General features: G+C 36.3%; 1 protein-coding gene across 1 annotated transcript in view; it reads right to left on the bottom strand.

Moving 5' to 3' along the window:
- The window catches only part of LOC112050504 (voltage-dependent T-type calcium channel subunit alpha-1G), a 201441-nt gene that overhangs the window by 137089 nt on the left and 36601 nt on the right, over positions 1-27751 (bottom strand). The window contains exon 2 of the mRNA XM_052884135.1: positions 27487-27580. The gene's annotated coding sequence lies outside the window, so the exon portion shown is untranslated. The remainder of the gene's footprint in view (positions 1-27486; positions 27581-27751) is intronic.

Genomic DNA, 27751 nt, shown 5'->3' on the forward strand with positions numbered 1-27751 from the left:
ATATAAACTTTAGTTTTAGCAATTTTAAAGTTTTGCGTGTACTGTTTTACGCATTATGTTTACTTATATTGACCGTTATAAAAATGATATGTATGTGTGTGTGTTTGTAAGTGTGTATAATTGTTCTTTTACGCTGCGGCTACTAAAGCGATTTGGCTAAAATTTTAAATGGAAATAGATTTTGCTCTGTTTTATCAAATATGCTACTTTCATCCCGGAAAATCCATAGTTTCTGCGGGATTTGTGAAAAATTGAATTCCACGCGGACGAAGTCGCGGGCGTCCGCTTGTAATAAATGATCATCATATTTTTTAATCAAAACAAGATAATTATCATATTTTTCATCAAAACAAAATAATTATCATATATTTTAATCAAAACAAAATAATTATTGTAGATACCTAGTGGCGTGAAAGAAAGTCGATATTATATATTGCAAGCCCACACAAAAGTCAAGGACCGATTTCAATAGACGCTGTAATATAAAAATAATACCTACGCATTATTTGTTTCGTAAGAAAAAAATTGGACAAAAGAAAAACTGTGACGAGATAAAAAACAAAACTAAAAAGTTTCTCGTCTTGAAGAATTCTCCGAATGTGATCCCTTTGTAAATGGAAACTTGATAAGATGTTGATCCCGAATTGTTTGGAACATTTGGGTAAGGTGATACCTACAACACAATGTATAGAAACAAAAATACACCCTATTATCGATTATCTAAAGTACTTTGACTACACCACAGAATACATAATATTTCACTTCGCTATAATAAATACATCGTCGTTATCAACCCATATTCTAACTGCTGAGCTCCAATCTCCTCTCTGAATGAGAGGGGTTAGGTCAATAGTCCACGCTGGCCCAATGCGGATTGGCAGACTCAACACACGCAGAGAATTAAGAAAATTCTCTGGTATGCAGGTTTCCTCACGATGTTTTCCTACAACGTTTGAGACGCGTGATATTTAATTTCAAATAAATAAATAATTACCAACAATTTATCAAACCTCCATTAAGAAATTAAATGTCACGTGTCTCAAACAGTGATGGAAAAACAAAGTATAAATATTCTCAAATAACAAAGTATAATTATTACTCGTAGCCAAGCAAGGTAACTCGATAAGAGAGAAAGATTAATCTATCCAAAAAAATCCTAATTCCAGGCTACCGCTGAGAATTCCGTGTAATAAAACCATAATAACCTATTCCTTTGTTAACTTGATTTGGGACTCGAACCTTGTTACCTACGGGAAATTCAGTGTTACTACTCTATAAGAGACAAAGAGATTAATCTCTACAGTACAAAAATAAAACCTTAATGCCTTTGTTTAATAAAAATGGTTCTAAAAAAAAGTATAATGGTAAAGGTTTGTTTACTTAAACAAGGCTTTAACCATGAGAATGATTGACGTTAAAAGGATACCCAGAATTATTTAGTATTTTACCCAAAATTTAAACAAAAATGTAAGTGACTTAAATGCCAAGATAAGACCAATGAAAAACAATCTCAAACAGTCTTTGAGTAACAAAGAGCGCACTTGAGTTATCAAAATGTATGACGAAAACAGAAATCTCACATGCATGATTTACAGAAATAATGGATACCGAAATAGAAATGGATACCAGTCAATTTTGATTGACTGACATTACACGAAATATTGAATATCATTCCAATACAGCGCTCTTGATAGGAGAGCATTATTTTTGGAACTGAGGAGCTAGAGTATCTTTTATCATTATTATCATATTAGATCTTTCTTTTAGGAGAATGTATATGGAGCTCGGAACCACCATGCTGCTACAATGCGGGTTGGCGGGCTTAGGGTGTTAATGTATTTAACGACCACTATCAACTGTTAATGATAATTACCAGGACCGAGTAATTAATTTGCTTCACTCTGGACTGTGACAAGAAAGAAAACTTCGATATTTCATAGCTCAACGTAGTATTTAAGCCCAGGTCCTCGTGAACACATTGGCTACCCACTGGACCATTGAGGTATTTAATGATTATAAATTTAATTTTGGCTGGTGTGAGGCTTCGGCCGTGGCTTGTTACTGCCCTACCGACACAGACCGTAAGCGATTTAACGAACAATATTCTGTGGAAGCCGAAAGGGGTGTGGATTTTCATCCTCCTCTTCAACTAGATTGCATCATCACTTACCACCAGATGAGATTGTAGTCAAGGGCTAACTTGTACTTGTAAAGAATAATAATATATTATATAGCTCGATTATATTTAGGAACATTCATCATCATCATCATTATCAACCCATATTCGGCTCACTGCTGAACTCGTGTCTTCTGTCATAATGAGAGGTTAGGCCAATAGTCCACCACGCTAGCCCAAGGCGGATTGGCAGACTTCTCACACGCAGAGAATTTTCTCGATTCTCTGGTGCGCAGATGTCCTCACGATGTTTTCCTTCACCGTATGAGACACGTGATATTTAATTTCTTAAAATGCACACAACAGAAATGTTAGAGGTGCATGTCCCGGATCGGATTTAAACCTACGCCCTCCGGAATCGGAGGCAGAGGTCATATCCACTAAGCTATCACGGCTCTCTCGGCTAGGTACATTCAGTTATCAAATATCTGCAACTTCAATTTGTCACAGGATTAAACAATAAAATGCAGACTAAAGTTAAACCCGACGTCGTTAAAAGTGAAGAAGTTCTTGTGGTAATAAAGTTTGTACAAGTACTCAGTTATTTTCTGGGTATATTCTCTGGTAACTTCCGTGTCATTGTGAAATATTATATAACTGTAACTGCGATTGCACAAATGATAGGTAGATATAATTTGATATTGGTAAACTATTTTTGATTATACCTGTAGGAAACCGTGTTGCTATAGTAGTCAAAAATAATTATGAATCTATACTGTTAGGAGAATTCTGATATGACATCATCAAAGTAAGGATTAAAAATGGCGGTACAGGCCAGCAAGCCTATATTATAAGTCATTGCGCACTTCATTCTGGGCGATTTTCGTGTAGCGATAACAAATAAAGTCAAAACTATCTCCATTTGAGTTTGGGGATTTGTTATAATTTGTTGTAATACTCAGCTAAAATTATTAACGAGTTCGAGACCATTACTTTCGAAGCTAGACAATCTTAGTTTTTTATATATATAATTTATTTCTATTATCCTTATTTACCCGAATGTCTTATAAAAATCAATATATATTGTAACCTTGTTATCATATTGAAGATACATTCACGGATAAACACATCCTAAGAACATAATAACTGACGGCGTAACAAATATAACAGACGCGGATTGTGGAAGCGAACAAGTTGTTACGGAATCATACAATAAATTTCGCTTTATTGCCCGCCCTTAAATATCCTAAGTGAATTACAAATTATATTTTTCGGAGTTTCGTCGGCGAGTGCTAATTTTATTACAAAACGTTTTATCATTTAACTAACTTTTATTAATCTTTATTCGTTGTGGAAATTAATGCTCTTAGATTGGAGGAGAAGGATTTTACAGTCAATTGCCTACGAATTCAAAAATTAATATTAATAAGTACTATATTATTCGTTCCTTTCGTCCGAAATTCCTTAGTACCTGAAGACAAAAGTCTTAGAACAGTGCGTGTTGCCAGTGATGACCTATGGTTCCGAGACTTGGTCGCTAACTATGGGCCTCATAAGAAGGCTCAGAGTCACACAGCGGGCGATGGAACGAGCTATGTTAGGAGTATCTCTGCGTGATCGAATCAGAAATGAGGAGATCCGCAGAAGAACCAAAGTCACCGACATAGCTCAACGAGTTGCGAAGCTGAAGTGGCAATGGGCGAGGCACATAGTGCGAAGAGCCGATGGACGTTGGGGTCCCAAAGTGCTGGAATGGCGACCCCGCACTAGTAAGCGCAGTGTTGGCCGACCCCCCACCAGGTGGACTGACGACATCAAGCGAGTCGCAGGGATTCGCTGGATGCAGGTGGCTCAGTATCGTGATGTTTGGAAGTCCCTACAAAAGGCCTATGTCCTGCAGTGGACGTCCATCGGCTGATATGATGATGATGATGATGACTATATTATTATTTGGCCTAACCCCTCTCATTCTGAGAGGAGACATGAGCTCAGCAGTGAGCCGAAAATGGGTTGACAATGATGATGATGATGACTATATTATTAGTTCTTATTTTTTAATTAACCTCCTTTAACTGATGTTCAAATATATCTAAGGTTATTTTATATATTATGTGATAATATAAACTTTAGTTTTAGCAATTTTAAAGTTTTGCGTGTACTGTTTTACGCATTATGTTTACTTATATTGACCGTTATAAAAATGATATGTATGTGTGTGTGTTTGTAAGTGTGTATAATTGTTCTTTTACGCTGCGGCTACTAAAGCGATTTGGCTAAAATTTTAAATGGAAATAGATTTTGCTCTGTTTTATCAAATATGCTACTTTCATCCCGGAAAATCCATAGTTTCTGCGGGATTTGTGAAAAATTGAATTCCACGCGGACGAAGTCGCGGGCGTCCGCTTGTAATAAATGATCATCATATTTTTTAATCAAAACAAGATAATTATCATATTTTTCATCAAAACAAAATAATTATCATATATTTTAATCAAAACAAAATAATTATTGTAGATACCTAGTGGCGTGAAAGAAAGTCGATATTATATATTGCAAGCCCACACAAAAGTCAAGGACCGATTTCAATAGACGCTGTAATATAAAAATAATACCTACGCATTATTTGTTTCGTAAGAAAAAAATTGGACAAAAGAAAAACTGTGACGAGATAAAAAACAAAACTAAAAAGTTTCTCGTCTTGAAGAATTCTCCGAATGTGATCCCTTTGTAAATGGAAACTTGATAAGATGTTGATCCCGAATTGTTTGGAACATTTGGGTAAGGTGATACCTACAACACAATGTATAGAAACAAAAATACACCCTATTATCGATTATCTAAAGTACTTTGACTACACCACAGAATACATAATATTTCACTTCGCTATAATAAATACATCGTCGTTATCAACCCATATTCTAACTGCTGAGCTCCAATCTCCTCTCTGAATGAGAGGGGTTAGGTCAATAGTCCACGCTGGCCCAATGCGGATTGGCAGACTCAACACACGCAGAGAATTAAGAAAATTCTCTGGTATGCAGGTTTCCTCACGATGTTTTCCTACAACGTTTGAGACGCGTGATATTTAATTTCAAATAAATAAATAATTACCAACAATTTATCAAACCTCCATTAAGAAATTAAATGTCACGTGTCTCAAACAGTGATGGAAAAACAAAGTATAAATATTCCATTAAATAAAAATATTTAATTAAGAGATTAAAATCTCTTATAAGTAAGGTCGTGCTAGATTTAGAACATAAATATTAAAATAATTCATTCATAACCGAATTGGATCAGTAGCTTTCGAAAAATCTCAAAACAAGAAAAAGACTATAGCGGTACATCTAACGGGGAGAGATTTTAGTCAAATTCAAAATTTATTTATTGGCTGAGTTTGCTGTGGGCGCTTCTCGGAACAAGGCGTGTTTGGAACTGGTTACTTTTCTCGAAAATTTTAAGTTTTTTGACTTTAATTATCACTATTCAATCATGACATAGCTTGACGTTTCAAAAGTGCTTGTAAACTAAGCCTTATTGAATAAGAAATAAATGATGTTTCACTTTGACTATAAAGTACAAGAAAATAAATAGAAACAATCAATAAAATCCATTAATTTTAACATCTTTATCTAAAATATCTAATTGCACTCGACTGATAAGCAGGTATACAAAAACAAAGTCAACATTAGCACGTCTATTTTAGTTAATTATTCCAATAACGAAGGAAAACTGTAGAGGAAATCGTCAGGAGAGCAGATTAAACTGTCATTCAAGCTGAGGGTAAACGGTGAACGGTGACTTGGGGCAATCAAACAAACCCGCTCATGTATTTAGGTGCCTACTTCATCTTAATATACTTTGGGGTTACAATTGCAAAGCTGGGATGATAAAGGGGCTTAAAATCTCTCTACTCTATGGTGTAGTGATAAAAGTTGTACCTTAATAAATAGGAAGGAGCGTTTAAGTGCAATCTCAACTGATTTAGTGACAATGCAGTCCTACTAATATTATAGACGAAAAAGTTTGAATGTATATTTGGCTGGATGTATGTTTGGATGTTTGTTACTCTTTAACGCCGCTACTACTGAAGCGATTTGGCTGAAATTTGGAATGGAAATAAATTTTACTCAAAATTAACCCATAGGCTACTTTTAATCCCGAAAAAAATGCATGGTTTCCCGAGATTTGCGAAAACTGATGATTTTGATGATATGAATGATATGAATGATATGAATGTTTCATGCCTCGGCTACCGGAACCGAATTAGCTGAAATTTGGTATTGAGATATATTATAGCCTGGATTAACACTACTTTTATCCCGGAAAAATTTGTCCAGGTCTCGCTGGTGGGAGGCTTCGGCCTTCGGCTAGTTACCACCCTACCGGCAAAGACGTACCGCGAAGCAATTTAGCGTTCCGGTACGATGCCGTGTAGAAACCGAAAGGGTTGTGGATTTTCATCCTCCTCCTAACAAGTTAGCCCGCTTCCATCTTAGACTGCATCATCACTTACCATCAGGTGAGATTGTAGTCAAGGGCTAACTTGTAAAGAATAAAAAAAAAGAATGTTTATTTATCCATAAGAAAAATTTTACAAATATTTCATAGAAAAATAGAACTCCATTGTGATAAATATGAAAAAAATATTATCTTAAACGGAGCTTAACCTGCGAAGAATTCTCGTTGTGAACTGAATTCCATGAAATAGCAGAGACAAAAGTTGCATTTAGATTATCTTACCAGTAGTTTTTCTTAACATAGCAATGCTTTTTGGCAGAAAAAAAACATTAGGGTTCTTCGTCTTCAGAGCTCTATCACAAAAAGAGTTTACTTCGCTCAAACGCTTATACTTTAGAACGAGCACGAATTTCCGAATGATTATAAATAGAAACAAGAATTCGTACCGCTAAACCTCTTGCTGATATAAATGTACTATCAGAATTCACTCGCGAATCCGCCAGAGAGTTCGAAAATATATTCGCTACGGAAAATCTTCTCCATCTTTTATAAGCTACACCTCTGAATAAGATACGTTATATACAACATATCACGAGTATTCGTACTAGCTTATACGGTATTAGCGTTTTTATCTGCGTTCGTATTTTATATATGTGATCTGCAGTGTTACTCAGGTGTTGAACAAGTCCATTTACTAGCTGCTTCCGCAATTTTAGATCCAAATTAATAAAATTGAAAATTTTGAAAACCCCCGAAGGTCATGAAATTATTAATTCGTCGTCGTTATCAACCCATATTCGGCTCACTGCTGAACTCGAGTCTCCTCTCAGTATGAGAGGGGTTAGACCAACAGTCCACCACGCTGGCCCGATGCGGATTGGCAGACTTCACACACGCAGAGAATTAAGAAAATTCTCTGGTATGCAGGTTTCCTCACGATGTTTTCCTTCACCGTTTGAGACACGTGATATTTAATTTCTTAAAATGCACACAACTTAAAAGTTGGAAGTGCATGCCCCGGACCGGATTTGAACCCACACCTTCCGGAATCGGAGGCAGAGGTCATATCCACTGGGCTATCACGGCTCTCACTGGGCTAACTTCATAATTACTAATTATTAATTATCTTGTTCAAATCATCAATATTTTCTTTCAGTGCACTTTCATTTGAGACCCCACTCCAGTATATTTGCAGACATTCGGTTATTCTTCCCCACTTTCAGCTCGCTCCGAACTTTTAATCGGCTTAACCGATTCTCATCAAACATGTCTACTCGCACATAAGTCACCTTTCATACAAAACAAACTAAATTGAAATCGCTTCATCCGTTCGCCAGCTATGGTGCCACAGACATACTGACAGACAGACAGACACGTCAAACTTATAGCATCGGGGGTTTCAAAATCAAATAATTATATCACCATCATCAGTAGTTTTTAAAAGCCTACTCTGCTGCTGCACTGAGACTGTTCTCTAGTCAAATAGGAGAGGGATTTGAAGACTCAGAAGTCTTTTCTTATACTGCATTGATGCAGTGTTAAATTTTCAGGCATTGTTTACATCTAATAGTACTTCAAAGGTTAAACAAGTTGAGCAATAACTTGACAACTTTGGTAAAGATTTATAGCATTTCCTTATAATGCATTTCTTGTGTAATTCTACACTGAATTTTTGGCAATATCTTCGCTACAAATCGCTCAATGTCAACCTAAGTGTTGCAGTCACGAATCTGGAACACGGTTATGCGTTTTGTCTTGGCTTGAGGAATAAACCTATCAGTTATGTCTAAAAACTTTGCACAAAAGTGAATGTTCTTTTTCATAAAATTTTGTACAAACAAAAAACTTACTTTGTCTGATTTTGTACGAAAGCATTTTATAGATTTAAAACAAAGTCAGGTTAATATTGCATATGACAGGGAACATACTAAATTCCACTTCTGATAACGGAGAAGCCGTAGCCATAGAGCAGGTTGTAAGCTTTACGTGTCAATCAAGGATAGCGCTAATAGGTACTATCAGATGTAAACCAGGATTAACTATCATAGAGCAGGTAGTCAAGCACGAGCTGGCAACCGTTAGTAGCGTGGTTAAAGGATCCTTTACAACTGAACTGCTCAACTAGCAGACTACAGTGGGGGCAGGGTGCCTCAATCTATCAAGCGTACCAACTAGTCACAATAATTAACGTAGATTTTGCTAACCGATCAAATAACTCACTCGCCGACACATATAACACGAGAACTGATCAGTTTTATTTTATGGTATGCACTAGGTAGATTCTAGTCTCCATATTCATTCATAATTCTCATTACAACCCATATTAGGCTCACTGCTGAGCACGAGTCTCATCTTTTTTTGTCTTTGTGGTGAATGAGAGAAGTTAGGCCAATAGTCCACCACGCTGGCCCAATGCGGATTGACTTCACACACCTAGAGAATTAAGAATATTCTCAGATATACAGGTTTCCGCATGATGTATTTCCTTCACCGTTTGAGACACGTGATATTTTATTTCTTATAATGACCACAACTGAAAAGTTGGAAGTGAATGCCCCGGACCGGATTCAAATCTACACCCTCCGGAATCGGAGGTAGAGGTCATATCCACTGGGCTATCACGGCTCTCACTGGGCTAACTTCATAATTACTAATTATTAATTATCTTATGAATGTTATTTAAACGGGTACATACCACGATAAAATTTATCGTGGTATGTACCCGTTTAAATAACATTCATAATGAACAACCACGAAATAAGTTTAAAATCATTAATTATCTTGTTCAAATCATCAATATTTTCTTTCAGTGCACTTTCATTTGAGACCCCACTCCAGTATATTTGCAGACATTCGGTTATTCTTCTCACTCAACTTCAACTCACTTTCAACTCCCAGCTAATCCAAAGGAATGTCGAAATAAAAAGTAAGCTATGTGTTTTTCAAGACTATAATTTATCTTTGTGCCAATTTTTTGCCAATTATGACAGTAATACGAGTAGTTACAAATACCATACTTTTGCATTTATAATAGTGAGGTAATTCCCAAGAATTTATAAGCAGTATGTCTTCTATGGGTTGTTTATTAACACATTGACCTATTGTGGTTCGCCTCACTCAAGGATACGATATAGCTGGAATGTTGCCATGTCATATATTATTTTCCCCGACCTTCATACCACTATGACTTCCCATTTTCACTTGTTTATCCCAATGAGAACGTCACGTTCCGAACGTTTAAAAGATTCAGCGATTTGCGAGTCGATCTTGTAAACAAGACTTTTATAAACATCCTCTGCCATTTAGTGCATAAATTATATTATTTTTGTTCGGGGAATAAGTGTATAAATCTCCACCTGTTTAGGGTGAATAGTCATCATTATTTTGGGTTTATTTGAGGGGCCCGCTACTGAATTATGCTGAGGTCTTAGTCGATAGATGAGAGGGGGTTTGGAGCTTAGACCTCCAAGGCTGCTATAATGCGGGTTGGTGGGTTAAGGATTATAATATTTTGACTCTGTAACTAACATAACTATAGTATGGCGAGTTCGTTGATTACACTCCCATGATATGCGGGCGCGGGTGTGAAATCGTGCGTGCGGGCAAGTGAGGTGCATCAGTCGTGGGGTTTTCATTCATCGCTACACGCCCCCGCCCCGCGCGGACCATCGAGAGTGTTACGAACGAAGTTGCCAAGCTATATACACATACCAACATGTACTTACTTATGATTACTGATTACTGATTTATAAACTGTATAAATTCACACATTCAAACAATCATATAAATGTATGATTGAATGTGTGAATGACTGAATAATATAAAACATTTATATTCTTTATACGTTGGCTGTTCAAATCATTATATCCTTCCATTTGGCCAGTTATTATCACCAAAAGAACGATTAATCTGCGTTCAAACCTACAGGTCTATAGGTAATAGTAAGGGCTAGCTACTATTAAAACCTACTGACAATTAAAACTCATCAAACTCTTGCCATGCTTGCGGTTTGCTTTAAGCTGCAACGAGCTTTTGGTTAGGGACCCCAGATGGATTTAAGATCGTAAGTGAAATAGACACTCGAGTTAAGTGTGTTTTATATAACTATACTATATGATATAGTAGGTGGACTACTTTCAATGGATACAGGATGAGTTGTGGGACTGAATTACGGCAAAATTGGTTTCCGATAAGAAAAGTCGGCGTCTTTTTGGACCTGCGGGTAATGTATAAAGGTATTAATTGAGTGGACATGAAAATACCATTGAGACAAGAATATGCCACAAATATAAAATACTAGCGGTCGCCTCCGTTTTTGTCCGGTATTTTGTTTTTCACAAATCCCGCAGTAACCATAGATTTTCCGGGATGAAAGTAGCCATAAATAGTAAATTAATCCAGAGTAGAATCTATTTTCATTTTACGCACACACTATACCCAGAATGTCGCCTTTATTATATTAGTGTGAGTGTAACTAGTTGACTATTCAAACAAAAATCTATTTAGTTCTTCGAATAAACGACGATCCATACTTCCATCTAAACTTAGTTAGGTTGTGATAACTGTTATTTGTTTTATTTATTTATGTATATTTTATTGCACGAAAGAAAAACAATTACAAAGAAAATCGAAAGAAAACATAGCAAACAAGTATGTGCTAGTTATGTTGATTATAGAAATATCTGCAAGACAACCTTTTATCGAATTATAGGAATTATTGTATTAAAATGCGGGATAGTGCAAAAAATACAAAGAACACCAAATAACAATAATAATGACACACAAAAAGTAGGTTATAAAGATAATTGTCCTAAATCTGGAGCCCTGACCACCAGTTGCTTGGGGACTCAAATGTCCCGCAGCGGGAGGGTTGATTTTTTTTATAAATAAATATATACATACATTTTTTTTTTATTCTTTACAAGATATCCCTTGACTACAATCTCACTTGATGGTAAGTGATAATGTAATCTAAGATGGAAGCGGGCTAACTTGTAAGGAGGAGGATGAAAATCCACACTCCTTTCGGTTTCTACACGACATCGTACCGGAACGCTAAATCGCTTAACAGTACGTCTTTGTCGGTAGAGTGGTAACTAGCTACGGCCGAAGCCTCCCACCAGCTAAAATGCTATGCATTGCCCAAAATGCCCACTATATGAATAACTTAAATATATAATATTACGCAAATCATCCAAGAAACATTGCTATGATAAGATCTACATGCATATAATATTAATTATTGTATTTCGACATATTAGCTTTCAATTCGGTTAAATAAATTAATTTTATTAAAAACCGATGTTATATCAAAAATGGTTCTACGAGTAATCCTAAGCATACCGTAGATACATACGAATACTCGTATCGCTCGCTCCGACTCAATGAATATAAAATGCGAATCCGAATGAAAAATTTCATTTTCTACACAAGAGTGCTACACATAGGTTTTACGTTGGAGTTAGTAAACATTTTAGCTTTTATCACAGAATGTATATTATTTTCAGATAAATATAAAGCCTGAAACATAAAACCTCATAAAATGTGGTTAGAAAGATTTTTTGTATTTGTATGAAAACTAATGAAATATTTTAAAATTTTGTACCTGCTGTGAATTAATTTGAAATTTGATTTGCTGATATCTTGGTAATAGGGATTTTTTTTAATTATTAGCATTTTAAAATAGTAATTAAAGGTAAAATATAAAAGAAATTTGTGTTAGTTACATGGACATAGGATACTCAGGTTAGGGGTATGGTATGGGTATGATAGGGTAGGGTAGGATGGGAGTAGGGTAGGGTAGAGGTAGGGTTTAATGCGGACGAAGTTGCGGGCTTTCGCTAGTTTAGGATAAGTATACAATCTTATCATCACCTACATGTAAATAATGAACTTTCTTTTTTCAAACTACCACCACTCTATCTACTCTCTGTACCACATATGATTTCAAATCTTATTATAACTATTCGCTAGAATCATTCCAATTCTAATCTATACATATTTTAAACTAGCTGCCGCCGCACGGTTTTAAACGCGTGGTTCCCGTTCCCGTAGAAATACGGGGATAATATATAGCATATACCCTTCCTCGATAAATGCGTTATCTAACACTGAAAGAATTTTTCAATTCGGACCAGTAGTTCTTGAGATTAGCGCGTTCAAGCAAAAAAAACATATTCTTCAGCTTTATAATATTATGACGCCGCGCGATTTTACCCACGTGGTTCCTGTTCCCGTAAGAATAAGGGGATAACATATAACATATACCCTTCCTCGATAAATGCGTTATCTAACGCAGAAAGAATTTTTAAATCGGACCAGTAGTTCCTGAGATTAGCGCGTTCGATCAAAAAACAAACTCTTCAGCTTTATAATATTAGTATAGATTCAATTTAAACTGAAATTTGAACTGGTAACTTCAAAATGTAATAAAATCCCCACCATGTTTATTGTTTGGCTCCAATTACGATAGGCAAGAGAAACCTACTGAATATAAAATCCTATTATGTGGTCGTAAGAAACGGTTAGAGGAGCCTTGGTCACTGCCGATCAAATTACGGATAAGGGTGCGATAGGTAATTAAACTAAACCCGATGTTATTAACTTTGCTTAATAGCCTACGGAACCTTTACCAAGTTCTGGGGAAAGCCAATGTTTTTGTTTTGTTTCGTTATGAAAGATAATTATCGCTTTATTGATCAAGGCTATTGTGTCTTTCTATAAATATAAATATTTATATTAACTCCTATTCCTAAATTCTCTATTTCGGAGAAAAGAAAAGATTTCCTTATTTTTTTTCGAAACAAGAGAATCAAAAATTAAAAATATACAGAAATTAACTTTCCATTTATAGATAACGAGATAAAGCTTATTTGTAGTAGAAATGTGGGAGAACATATTTTTCAACGTTAATGGTAGTAAGATTTGCTTAATAAATATCGATAAAGTTAGCTCAATTTTTTTTATTTACAGGTTAGATTCCAAAAATTATGACAGAATATATCGTTCGGAACTATTTTGACTCGAATGCAACCTCATAGTCCAGTTTTTCAGTTTTTTAATATTTGTTTTTACTTTGTTCCAGGTTTTTGCGTTTCTTCAGTATGAGATATTAAGAAAATTTCTCAGAAAATTGGAAAATTTGAGGAAACTTAATAACTGTTTTATGGATGTTTGTTACTTAAATGGTCCACGGCTAAACGGATCTAGATAAAATTCGGCGCAGATATAGATTATAGTATAGTATATATGTTATCTATGTGGGTGAATCAGCAAGCCAGCTAGTAGGCGATATCTCTTTTAGTCCAATAGAGTATTTGTGAATAAACCCACTCAATCCACAAGTCGCTAAACGTTAACTAAATCTCAAACTGTACAACTCTACACGACTGTACCCACAAACATATTAGCAAGACGCCCGAAGCGAAATTCCGATCCTAAACTTGTTTTGATCTTGGTATGATCTGTTTGCCTGTTCCAAAAATAGGTACAGTCAGATATGTATGCGGTTCTGGAGGGTTATTCTGTAACGATGTTGCGAGTTTCGAATTCACCTTTATTTTGGTCTATAGTATCGTGTTAGACAGAGAGAGATAGAGTGAATTCGAAAGTCAAACTTGCAAGTTAAGCTGCCTGTCCACCAAATCGGAGCGAGTGAGCGGAACGGAGAAACGGACTAATGCGGAGCGGAGTTGCATACTGCGTCTGTCCACTGAAGGAGCGATGCTGCGGAGCAAATTGAAAAATTAATGCGGAACCGAGTTGCAGACGTGATTCCCCGCTCCGCTTACCGGTTTTATATGAATTTTTAAACTAGCTCGCAAATCTCTGTCCACTTAACAGTAGCGGAGATTTTGTGCAATCCTATTGGTTAATATTTCTCCGTTTCTCGGCTCCGCTGCCTCGCTCCGCTTCAGTGCAGATACAAAACATCGCTACAGAATAGTCCTGCTGGAGATGGTGCGGGATGCACGAGAATACTTGTGTGTAATGTCAATCAATCACAGCGAGTGTTGGTGTAATTGCAGCCAGTATTTTGAGATGCCCACAATATGTAATGTTGTATTTCCGTAATTCTGTATTAAGAATAAGTATGAATGAATTTCACATTTTTTTTTTTTTTCACATGTGGTTAATATAAAGGGAACGAGGGATTATTATTATTCTTATTATTTGGGATCAATCGCCAACTGTAATCAGGAGCACTTTTACTTTTACTCGTTTTATAATAGGGATCATACCTTGGAAGTTGATTAGAAAAACCTCTCGTGGATCCAACTTTTGTACACTGGGGGGAGAGCAGGGGCAGCTGCCCCCCCTAGCACAGCGGTTTGTTACTTGAGATCCATAGCTATGCGATAGAAGTGGACCGGGATGTGGGTAGAAAACCGTTTCGTTTCGGATGAAAACCGGCCGAAACTGTGTAGAAATTCGGTTTCGGTTTTGTCCATATAAACTGAAATATAAACTTTTGGGGTCGGGGGCCTTTTGTGGACCCTGGAACTCACTAGCTGTCTTCAGGTCACGGCTTACTACTATAGCAAAAACACTACCCTCCTTCTTACGCAGTCGGGTAAAAAGTGTCGTTACAACTTTTTAGTCTTAATTTTTTCCGTCTAGTCCCCTTTCGCAACGCACGATAAGGAACTTCGTTCCAAAAAGAAAACCGCCGAACGAAAGCCAAGCAGCTGGGTCTCGCAGATATTAAACCACAATGAACTAATAACTGTTCCATACAACGCAACTGAAACTACAGTTGTTATAGAAAAGTACTTAGCTGAAAAAAATTCTATTTTCGTCGTCGCTAAAGTATTCCACGAACCCTTTCATAAAAAGTTAAGTACTCTAACAAGAGGGAAGTTGTTAAGCGGTCGGTACTCAAGAATTCCTTTTTAATTTGTCGTCAGAGCAACATGTGAGACCGTTTTTATGGAGCTATTTCAAGGAAACTACTTACTGATACGTACAAAGAAAACCATTTTGTATTATATACTCGTAAAATATTAAAACATTTTATTTTATTTTAATGATCTCTCTTAATAAACTATTATTATAAACTAGCAGCAGTGGACGTCTGTCTGCTTATAAGGTAAGATGGTATCATGTCACTATTCGCCAGATTTGCCTATTTTAAAATTCTTTAGTCACATCTGCAGAAATCAGGATTAAATTCAGCGGCTGGTAGTGCAGGGCCAAGTTGAAGGCAAAAGATCCAGAGGCCGATCTTAGGTCCGATCTTAGTCAAGGCTGCTACACAATCATCTATGGTGGACTATTCCGATAATGCAGCCAATCGCCAAAAGTGGAGGATAGCACAGAAAGCGACGCTCTTCGCTGCAACCACGACCACTCTACCAAGAGTGGGCGATTAAGAAGATTTTGCCAAATGCCCTCCATTTGTCAATCACTTGGATTCATGGCAACCGGCTTTCCGAAAATAAAAAAAAATAAAAAAATCGGTTGTCTGTGAAGTCGGTTTATTGACGATAGTTGAACGTGACAACGTCATGAGGAAATACTGATAGAATGGTTGAATTTATAAAAAGAAAATGTTCGTTATTCTAAAATACTGTTTAATAATCTTCATAGACCAGAATGTACTTTATTTTTTGTACAAAAAATTAGGCAACCCTAGAGCGCGAGAAAGTCGCATGACGTCATCTTTTTTCGAGTTTGCAGCTCCATCGAATTATAAGACGTTGTCACGTCAAAACGTTTCAGCTTACTCAAATACCAATGCTGAACTAGATAAAACTTCAGCAATCCTAAAACATATTTTATTGCTTTAGCTTAACTTTGCTCAAACTTTGATTAAAATCAGTCCAAAGTAAACGATGTACAGCATTTTGCGGATAGAATTTTGCTACAGCAAAACCAAGAGCCAATAATCTCTTTCTTGTCTCAAAATAAAGTTGCAAATTTATAAAGAAGCAGCTAAGTTGCCGATATGTTTTGGAGAGCCTTAAGTAGCCTAATCTGCAGACTTCTTAATAAGTTTGGAAGTTCTTACGGTAATGGTTTGGGCAGGGTAAAATTGATGGACCGGCAGTTTAGTAAGCATAAATGGTAGGGGAAAAATCGAAAACACAAGTAGTAGTACTTTTATCATATTGAATTAATTATGGCTGTTGTCTTTTTTATATGATAATTTTTCTTATATGAAACTAAAAATCAACAGTAAAAAAATCTGGTTAGTAACAACTTTTGATAAACTATCCTCCTTCCGACTTGTATGTGTTGTTACTAAGCAGCTGTTTTTTATAGTGTTGCTTAATTAATAGTTATTCAACTTAAGAGTCACAATGACCTATAAATTGCGTGGTAGATTATCTCGTTCCAACGCTCAGAAAATTTTATTTCCTGGTAACTCAGTTAGCTACCAGAATCAAAAATTGGAACCGCGAGGCGTCGGCTAGTCTATCTATCATCATTAACAACCGTCAAAAATCATATTCGTCTCAATATTGAACACGAGTCTTCTCTCAGAATATGAGGGGCTAGGCCTTAGTCCACCACGCTGACCCAATGTGGATGGGCAGACTTCACACACTTAGAGAAATAATAAAATTCCCAGGTATGCAGGTTTCCTCACGATGTTTTCCTTCGCCGTTCGAGACACGTCATGTTTAATTTCTTAAAATGCACTTAATGAAAAGTTGGAGATGCATGTCCCGGACCGGATTCGAACCTACGCCCTCCGATGGCAGAGGTCATATCCACTAGACCATCACATCTATCTATACCACAGTAAAATATCCTTTGCCATTCCCATCTCTATGTTAATGAGACACGGCTTTTAATGATTACAGCAATTAAAACTTTTACGTGGTACATCTAGCGGAAAAATTTAATTGCGAAATTTAAGCCGAGAAAGTTATAAATAAGTTTAGAATTTTTGTATAATGAATTCCAGGTCTTAAAGGTATATATTAAGACCAGACATGCGTTAATTAAGATGCTCTCAAACAGAATCTAAATCAAAATTGAAACAAAAATTGTTTTAAGTAGGCTTAGTTTACACGCATTTTTGAAACGTTTTAGACTGTTTGTAAAGACTCTACCACCGGTTCGGAAGACAGGTTCTGCTGAGAAGAACAGTGAAACTCAACAGTTACTTTTTAAAAAATTAATAAAAAATAAATCAACCGAATTCTAACACAAAAATTAACCTACCAACTAAACTCGTAAATCGTATATGCTTCTTCTCAGTTTGAACGCGGTGCCAAGCCAGTGATGTATTCAAACCGCTTAAATTACAAAATTCTTTCAGAAGCGGCTAGATTGGCACCGCCTTCAAACTGATCAGATGGTAGCACATACGAGTTTATTTTACATTATTTAATCGAGTAAATATTTATTTCATTACCCAAGTAACTCTCTATTAAGCTTTCTTTTCAAACTGTTTAAGTACTGTAGAGAGTAAGTATAAATTAAATATCATAAACGAAGTAAGCGATGCAGTCGTCAACAGCGGTAACATACTCAATAATAATTTATACGTCGCCGCAACTCAAGTGCACTCTTTTTACTGGAAACTATTTTAATTTTCATCAACAATATTTTAAACATATTTGCTTAAACGAAATGACCCTGCGTGCCTGTCAGGCCTATGTGAAGCTTAATTTCATTAGGAACACTTGGTAATATGCAGACGCGCAGTTATAAGTATGTCAATATGTTATTGTTAATTAAGTAGAGCAAAGATCAGTGGCGTAGCGTGTCGTGGAGGGGCCCTGTATCAAAATTAGTTGGGGGGCCCCTTATGAAGGGTAAAGATTTCTCACAAAAGAAATAATAGTGCTTGCATAAAAAAATATGATAGTAACAAACCTCTACGGGATGTTTTCAACTTTTAGGCGCATGCTTAACCCGGAAAAAACAGATTGTTTTTTTTTACTTTTGTCAATTCTGAAGTGAAAACTCTATAGGCAGTTTTTTACATGTTTTTTTTTGGAAGCTCCAGATTAAGTTAGATTACAGATTACCTACATTTTACTAATTTTAGACGTGAGGGGGCCCTGTAGTCAGGGATGCCCGTATCATTGATAGTTGATACGGCGGTAGCTACGCCCCTGGCAAAGCTTAAGTGCTGAGTTGTTCGGAGGCCAGCACCAAACGGACCTACGCACGACGGCCTACAAAGAGGCCGAGTGAAAGAAATAGGGCCTGAAGTCATATTAGGGCATATTATATCGTACCCTCCTCGGGGGTTACTACTAGAGAATCCTTAACTTATTTTGCTGACAATAGTATTGTAATAATTGTATGCATAATTTGGCGAGTCACAAATGAGGTACGTCACAAAAAGATCTACTATTTAATATAGTAAAACTTTACAGGACAGCTTCTATTATATTATTTCATCGCTCGCTGAGAATATTGTTATTTTTTTAAAAAAAAGAGAAATATTTTCAACATTTTTGCATAAACGAGCGAAATGACCGCCGCAACGTTGAGAAATCTTTACTCATTCCGGGGATTTACGACGAGCCAACTGTTTCGAGCATTACGTGTACACACCATCTGCTTAAAATTACACCGACCATTAACAAACGCAAGAAAGTGAACATTATTCTTTAGTTTTATATGCACAATTCATATTAACGGTTATTCTAAAAGTAAATATTAAAAAAAATGTAATTAGAATTCTGAAATTTATAAAAAAGAGTGTCGCTTATAACATCCACCAATGACATTGTATTTATAGAAGTGCTCATAAGCTAAGCCTACATGAGCTTTCACTAGGTTTATCTACTTTTTATCCTGACAAAATTAATGGTAGGTATAGTCCTTTTCATGAAATAAATCCTCCAGACGCGGCGCTACTGTCTTAATAGAGCTCATTGTCATTTGGTAATGTCGGTCTTATTGTCATTTGTGTAAGGCACTTTCAATTTTAGTTAAAGCGAACATTTTAAGAACATAATTTTAAGTGAATACATAACATTTTATTTGTAAAACTGTAAACGAAAATATTACAAAAAACTACTCGCAAGACCAACAATAATAACATACTTCAAGGTAAAAGTTGTTACTAATCTTACTAACTATATCTAGATTATTATTTTTTCAATTTTTAATTCTAAGGATTGTTTAAACTGATTAAAAAAAAAACTATTTATTTATTTATTAACTAACTTCAAAAAGGGAGACCGAAGAAGGTTAGAGGGTATGTTTTTTTAATTTATACGTAATGAGAAGAATATTTTTACAAAGAATATTTTTTCGGCTGGTGGGAGGCTTCGGCCGTGGCTAGTTGCGGCATCCTGCCGGCAAAGACGTACTGCCAAGCGATTTAGCGTTCCGGTACGATGCCGTGTAGAAACCGAAAGGGGTGTGGATTTTCATCCTCCTCCTAACAAGTTAGCCCGCTTCCATCTTAGATTGCATCATCACTTAGCATCAGGTGAGATTGTAGTCAAGGGCTAACTTGTAAAGAATAAAAAAAAAAATATATATTAGGTACTTGTGATATCTTATATCTGAAATCGTTCGGTGTTGTAAATGTTTGCATCGAAAAAGAAATGGTTGTTGGAATTGTGAATTTTCGTATCATTTAACTCTATTTTCCTGCCGGAAATAGGAACTCAGTAATGACAGAAGTCGCCGGAAAAGCGATTTCATATTACTTGAGACCAGTTTTCTAACGGAAATTGAACACAGTTAATATACTTGTTGCTTATTGGCAATACTATTTTTTATTCTATTACCTACGTAGTCCAAGACCAATCACACTAGATAGTTTTCAGACTGAGCCCTCATTCGCACGAGAGTTTTTTAACGGATGTTAAAAAAGCGTTAAAATACAACAAATATAATCCCAAGTATTTATGTCCCATCCCATACAGAAAATCACTCAATATCACGTGTCTCAATCGGTGAAGGAAAACATCGTGAGGAAACCTGCATACCAGAGAATTATCTTAATTCTCTGCGTGTGTGAAGTCTGCCAATCCGCATTGGGCCAGCGTGGTGGACTATTGGCCTAACCCCTCTCATTCTGAGAGGAGACTCGAGCTCAGCAGTGAGCCGAATATGGGTTGATGACGACGACATACAGAAAAATTAGAAAATTTGCTTTAAGATAACTATGCAAGTAGTCAAGGCACTCTACGTATTCACTTAGTTGTGAAGACTTTATACTCGTAGTTACGCAAGTTTTGCATTAACATTGAGTCTTGAGGCGCAAACTTAAACTTGGCGCAAATTGGAGAGAACTTTTACAACAAGAAACTTCTTATAACCGTTAAAATATGGCGTTTTCAGTCTAAGGCGCGTTGTACACTAACGCAAAAGCTTAATTAATGTCTTTATATTAATAACTAAAGTTAAAAGTTACATGGTATATTTGTCATCATCAACGGTTCACTGCTGAGCTCAAGTCATCTCTCAGAATGAGAGGGGTTAGGCCAATAGTCCACCACGCCGGCCCAATGCGGATCGGCAGATTTCAGAGAGAATTAAGAAAATTCTCAGGTATGCTGGTTTCCTCACGTTGTTTTTCCTTCACCGTTTGAGACACGTGATACTTAATTTCTTAAAATGCACATAACTGAAAAGTTGGAGGTGCATGTCCTGACCGGATTCGAACCCTCACCCTCCGGAAACGGAGGGTGTGGGCAAGTTAAAGCTTCAACCAAGAAAAATCCAAACCTATAAACAGAGCAAAATTTCCCGAGGGATGCAAGGAACATGTACTAGACAGTGTCATACCATGTTTTTCAACCTGAGGCGTTAGTTTTAGGCATAATCTGTAATTTCGGCACATGAGGCATCTATGCCTGTGATTCATACAAATAATGTACTTTTTGAAACATCACTAGAATGGTGTCCCTAATTTTTATGTACATTTTTTAGCTTCCTGCAAGTTTTTGCAGGGTTAAGTACCCCTATTTTTCGGTGTAATTACACTAAAAGTTCCGTATAGGAATACAAAAATAAAATATAGCCTATGTTACCCGGAGATAGTGTAGCTTCCCAACCGAGAAATAATTTTTCAAATCGGTTCAGTAGTTTCTGAGCTTATTGAATACAAACAAACAATCAAATCTTTCCCCTTTATAATATTAGTATAGACAAGCTATTATTGAGTGTTTCAAGATACGTAACTGGTATCTTACAATATCTATACTCACGACATGATTTTTTTTATTCTTTACAAATTAGCCCTTGTCCACAATTTCACCTGAAGGTAAGTGATGATGCAAACAAAGATGTAGTGAAGTAACTTGTTAGGAGTAGGGTTAAAATCCACACATCATGTCCTCATCATGCGGTCTCTATAAATTTCCGCCCTACCCTGTTGGTTGTCACTTAATTGTAAAGTTTCCACCCAATTGCCCAAACTACGAATTTATATCTGAACTCAATGTTAATGCAAAACTTGTGTAACTATTGTAGGGCCTGGGGGTGATTGTCTGTTTGAACCGAGCGTGGCAATTGTCATTTGGTAATATAAACTAGATCGCACCGTAGGTCTTCTTAAAGCTATAATACTGTTTGTTAAAGTGTTTTTCAGATAGCATGGGTACGGTGACAGTCGCCTGTATGACTTTCATAATCATCATCGTCATTATCAACCCATATTCGACTTACTGCTGAACTCGAGTCTCCTCTCAGAATGAGGGGGTTTAGGCCATTAGTCCGCCACGCTGGCCCAATGCGGATTGGCAGACTAAACACACGATGAGAATTAAGAAAATTCTCTGTTATGCAGGTTTCCTCACGATGATCCTTCACCGTTTTGAGACACGTGATATTTAATTTCTTAAAATGCACACAAATGAAAAGTTGAAGGTGCATGCCCCGAACCGGATTTGAACCTACACCCTCCGGAATCGGAGGTCACATACACTAGGGCCTAGTGTATGTGACCTCCGATTCCGGAGGGCTAGGCTATCACGGCTCTGGGCTGGGCTGCAAGTTTCGAATTCACCTCTATCTTTCTCATTCTATTGTATTGTGCTACATAGAGAGAGATGAAGGTGAACTCGAATTTCGTGATTCGAGCGAGTTATACGAATATTAATTTTTTTTTAAGAATATTTGCCATATCTTTTAAATATGACCAATTTTCCCATTCCCCTCCACGGTCGGGAAAGACTGTATTGGGAGTGGGTACGACAATAGACCAACGTGGCGGGGATCGAACCACCACCCCTCGGTGATGAGTCTGACAACTTTACCGTTGAGCTATTAAGGCTTTCAAGAGTTCAAAAAATCGTTATAGAATAGCCCGACTGTATTTACTCGTATAAACCGCGCTTAAGCCTGGCAATTGTCATTGGCATCATAAACTAGGTCGCACCATCGTTGAGCCGTATCTTTTGTTACCATCACGAGTTGACACTCCATTCCAACCCTATAATTATTTCACAGTGATATTTACACGAAACCTATAATTGTCACGCAATATCATAATTAAGTATAGATAAGCTTCCCATAATAAGGTTGAATAAAGGATTTACCTAATTAAAACATAACAACATGGGTGTCCATTTGTTTATGATTATTTAGCACGCAATGTACTCCAGACATTGAAGCAAAATCTTTTGAAATCCTTTTTACAAAAATCATAGGAAGGAGGACTGTCACTATAAAAGCTGCACTATAAAACAAGCTGCGTTAAGTATTTATTATTATTTGTTTTTAGTTTCAGAACGTACAATATCGTATACTTTTTTAATCGACTTCCAAAAAGGAGGAGGTTCTGCGTTCGGCTGTATGTATGTTTATTTTTTTTATGTACAGCGATATTTCCGTCATTTGACCGATTTTGAAATTTTTTTTTTTGTTTGGAAGGGTGATTCCACTTTTTCATGTCAGGATCTGATGATGACATCCTGGAGAAATCGAAGGAAACTTTCGAAAATCGTAGAGACGGCTAGTGCGTTTGTTAGTTTTTTCATTAGTTATTTTAAACCACTACAATTTTATTACTTATTGAAATAAATCATGAGTATATTTTACTACTTTAAAAACTACAAGGTAGTACCTCAAATATGTACCAAGTATGTGCTGAGAATGTAACTTTCAGTTAGTGAAAGAACTTTTAAAATTGGTAATTTAGACGTGAAACCGTTACAAACAAACAATGTAGCTAATTTTTACGTTTATATTTTACGTTAGTATGAATGTTATTCTCAAATCCAATTAAACAGATGAAAAAAGAATGAAAAAAACGTTTATTTATTAACTAAAGTTTTACATACAAATTGCAAGGGCCCCTGTACTAGGTGGAAACTTGTATTACTGGGTGCCCCGCTCATCCGTCAAGACACAATTAGTTCACAAAATATGTGTGTGTGTGTGTGTGTGTTTATGTATGTGTGCGTAAGTGAAAATATGTGTATTTATGAAAAGTTATCATTTTAGATTGAAGATGGATGCATAGATAGATCGGTTCAAAACGGTTCAAGGTGTCTCTCTTCAAAAATTACCGCAAAAATATGAATGTGGCAGTTTAAATATGTCGGGCCATTAAAAGAGAAATCTTCCAGCCTCGTTTGATACGGCCTTTTCAGCTGAAGAAAGCCTCACAATTGTCGTCGTTGTAAACTGGGTCACGCTATCGTCGGCCGTATCTCTACTGCGATTATAAACCTGACAATACACCTTCAAGCCATCATTCCGTGCTATTGGATACGCAATCGATTTCAACCAACGATATTGTCTACGATGTGAAGGAATAAATATTATAAACATTGTACTTGTAGATGTGTAGAATGTTTATAACATGATCAGAAAATAAACCTGGTTAGGGCGCCACAAGTGCTTTTAGGTACAAGTCAGTGCGTTCATAGCTTTGTTGCGAAGGGCCACAATACATGTATTATTTGAAATACTCGAACCCTAGCACGTAACATTATTATGTTAGTAGACGTTAATTAATTTTTTAACTAACATTTTTTTTTTAATTTAAACAAAATTAAAAAAATTTGATTGGCTTTAAGTATCGTGTAGATGAAAGAACCTGAGAGAACACGATTATTTTAAAATCGCAGACAGACACTTAGATTTTATTTAGATAGCCCAGTGCATATGACCTCTGCCTCCGATTCCGAAGGGTGTGGGTTCTAATTTGGTCCGGGGTATGCACCTCCAACTTGTCAGTTGTGTGCATTTTAAGAAATAAAATATCACGTGTCTCAAACAGTGAAGTAAAACATCGTGAGGAAACCTGCATACCAGAGACTTTTTTTAATTCTCTACATGTGTGAAGTCTGCCAATGGGCCAACATAGTGCATTATTGGCCTAAGCCGAATATAGGTTGATGATGGTGATGATGATGTTGATGATGGTGATGATCTATTAAATTGATGAATATTACTTCTTTAAAGTTACGTAATATCCACGTAGAAAAATCTAGTTTTATTGGTTTTTGTATGGTACTCATAGTGTAAGCACTCGACTAGAGCCCTCACCTCGTCACGCAACCGAGATTATAGTTTCCTGTTTGTACGGGTACTCTTAGGGCGGATAAAAACACGTTTGTTGAAAATGAAGGGTGTTGATATAAAGGGAAAATAATAGCTTTTTTAGTCGGCACGCTTGAGTAGCGCTTAATTTATAAACTAAGTACTGCAATGTTATTTATGTATACACTAATGGTAGGTGTACACATATCCGCATCGTACGTCTTAGACGCATCACTTTCAACGGATTTAGATGTGAAACATCAATAGCCGCACGTAAAACCGAGTTCTGGCGTGGCGACGCATGCCGTGGCTATATGATGGTATGTATATATATATATTGCGCATGTATATACATATATATATATATATATATATATATATATATATATATATATATATACACATGCGCAATCGAGTGTGCGATTCTCTCCCACTCGATCCGGCGTTAAGCCATCTCATCATCGCTACACTGATCTCGGATACCTATAGTGTATACAGTGTTGTTTACTATAGTACATATAGCCTGTATTTTACTTGAAAACAAATTATCTTTCTGATAATAAAATGTCTGACCGTGATAATTTAGAGAGTGAGATGTTTCACATCTGCCAGGCGACCCGTGACGGCTCACATTTTTTTAAATCTTACGGTGGATTCGTGACGTATAAAAAGTCATACAAGTGCGTCCGGTAATCCACATCGGACAAACTTTATCTACCGTAAGATTAAAAATTTGTTTGATTGCGATGCGTCTCATACGCACGAGGGAGATCTGTGGACGCCTACCATAAAGGAACGTCACAGCAGAAACGCGTTTCGATTGTTTCGTAGCCTCAACATAGGTTGGATTCAATATCGAGACCCTAATAAGGATTCGACCCCAACTTGAAATTATTTTCGCGCCTACTGCTATCTGTCTTAACAACATATTGAGAGGGCAACAGGAATATTAGTCATATTTAAAACATGATAAATACGCTTCTATATTTTTTTTAAAACTTACTTTAAGGTCTTTTACAAAACGATTTTTTAATACTAAGTACTGAAACACCTAAAAGTTAATTATAAAACATTTAAACGCGTCATTGTTTATATTTGTTCTTTGGTTCAATAGCAGTTTTATTTCAAAGCTACATGTTTCTGCCTTGAAAAAAAAGCTATAAGCTATAAAAAAATTAATATTATATAGTTAAAATAGTAAAAATTAGCCAAAATTGTTTCTTAGTATCTTGCTACCATTTACATAGATATTTTATAAAAATATCTATTTGCGCTTTCTATACATCAAAATTTTAATAAAAAAAAATTCAACCGACTTCCAACTCAAAAATTAACCTAAACTAAAAAGCAAAAAATAACATCTTACCTATGTGCTACCTTCTGATCAGTTTGAAGGCGGTGCCAAGCCAGTGATGTTTTAATTTAAGCCGTTTAAATTACTATGGTTGGTATGGTATTAAATTTCTGTGGTTCTTTCAGAAACGGCTTTAATTAAAACATGACACTAGATTGGCACCGCCTTCAAACTGATGAATAATCAGAAAAACGTGAAAGGTGACTGTCCTCCGTCTTCATCACCAGACCCCCTATGCAGTTACAATCCATATGGTTGGAAAGTTCTCATCAATATAAAATTTATCAAGTCCAAACACAAGGTACCTACTGTGAACCGTCGAGGAGTTCCCTTAACTCTCCTTCATCTTCGTCACCAGACCCCTAATACAGTCACAACCTATCCAGGTGGAAAGTTCTCATCAATACAAAATTATCAAGTCAAAACACAAGGTAGCTACTGTGAACCGTCGAGGAGTTCCCTTAACTATCCTTCGTCTTCATCACCAGACCCCTAATACAGTCACAACCCATCTAGGTGGAAAGTTCTCATCAATACAAATTTATCAAGTCCAAACACAAGGTAGCTACTGTGAACCGTTGAGGAGTTCTCTTAACTGTCCTTCGTCTTCATCATCAGACCCTTAATACAGTCACAACCCATATAGGTGGAAAGTTCTCATCAATACAAATGAATCAAGCCCAAACAAAAGGTACCTGCTGTAAATCGTTGACGAGTTCCATCGTCTGTGTTTTGGCTCCATCATCAGACCAACTCCAGACCTTCATAAAATTGTAGTGGTTTAAAATAACTTATGGAAACACTAACAAACGCACTAGCCGTCCCTACAATTTTCGAAAGTTCCCCTCGATTTCTCCAGGATGCCATCATCAGATCCTGACATGAAAAAAATGGGACCACCTTGGAATCAAACCCTTCAAAATAAAAAAAGAATTTTCAAAATCGGTCCACAAATGACGGAATTATCGCTGGACATACATAAAAAAAAAAAAAAAAAAACCATACATACAGTCGAACGTAGAACCTCCTCCTTTTTGGAAGTCGGTTAATAAGTGTGTGTTGATTAGTCAGTCAAGTAATCAATCAATATAGGGTAATTAAATTATATCTATAACATGTGAATTATAAAACAACTTACCTAAATAGGATAGTCGGAAGCCACAAGAATTTTAGACACTCCTTTACAAACTATTTATTAGAACAGACTGATGAACTACCATAGGCAAGGTTATCTGAAACAAAAAAAAAACAATAAATTATGTACAGGTTAATTTTAATGTAAGTATTTTTTTATATCTTTATTTGTTCAGATAGAGTGCCTATTTTATTTGGTGACAAATCCAGCTACTAAAATAAAGTAATTTTATTACTAGCGGACGCCCGCGACTTCGTCCGCGTGAAAG

Source organism: Bicyclus anynana, chromosome 11, assembly GCF_947172395.1.
Source record: "Bicyclus anynana chromosome 11, ilBicAnyn1.1, whole genome shotgun sequence".
Lineage (NCBI taxonomy): Eukaryota > Metazoa > Arthropoda > Insecta > Lepidoptera > Nymphalidae > Bicyclus > Bicyclus anynana.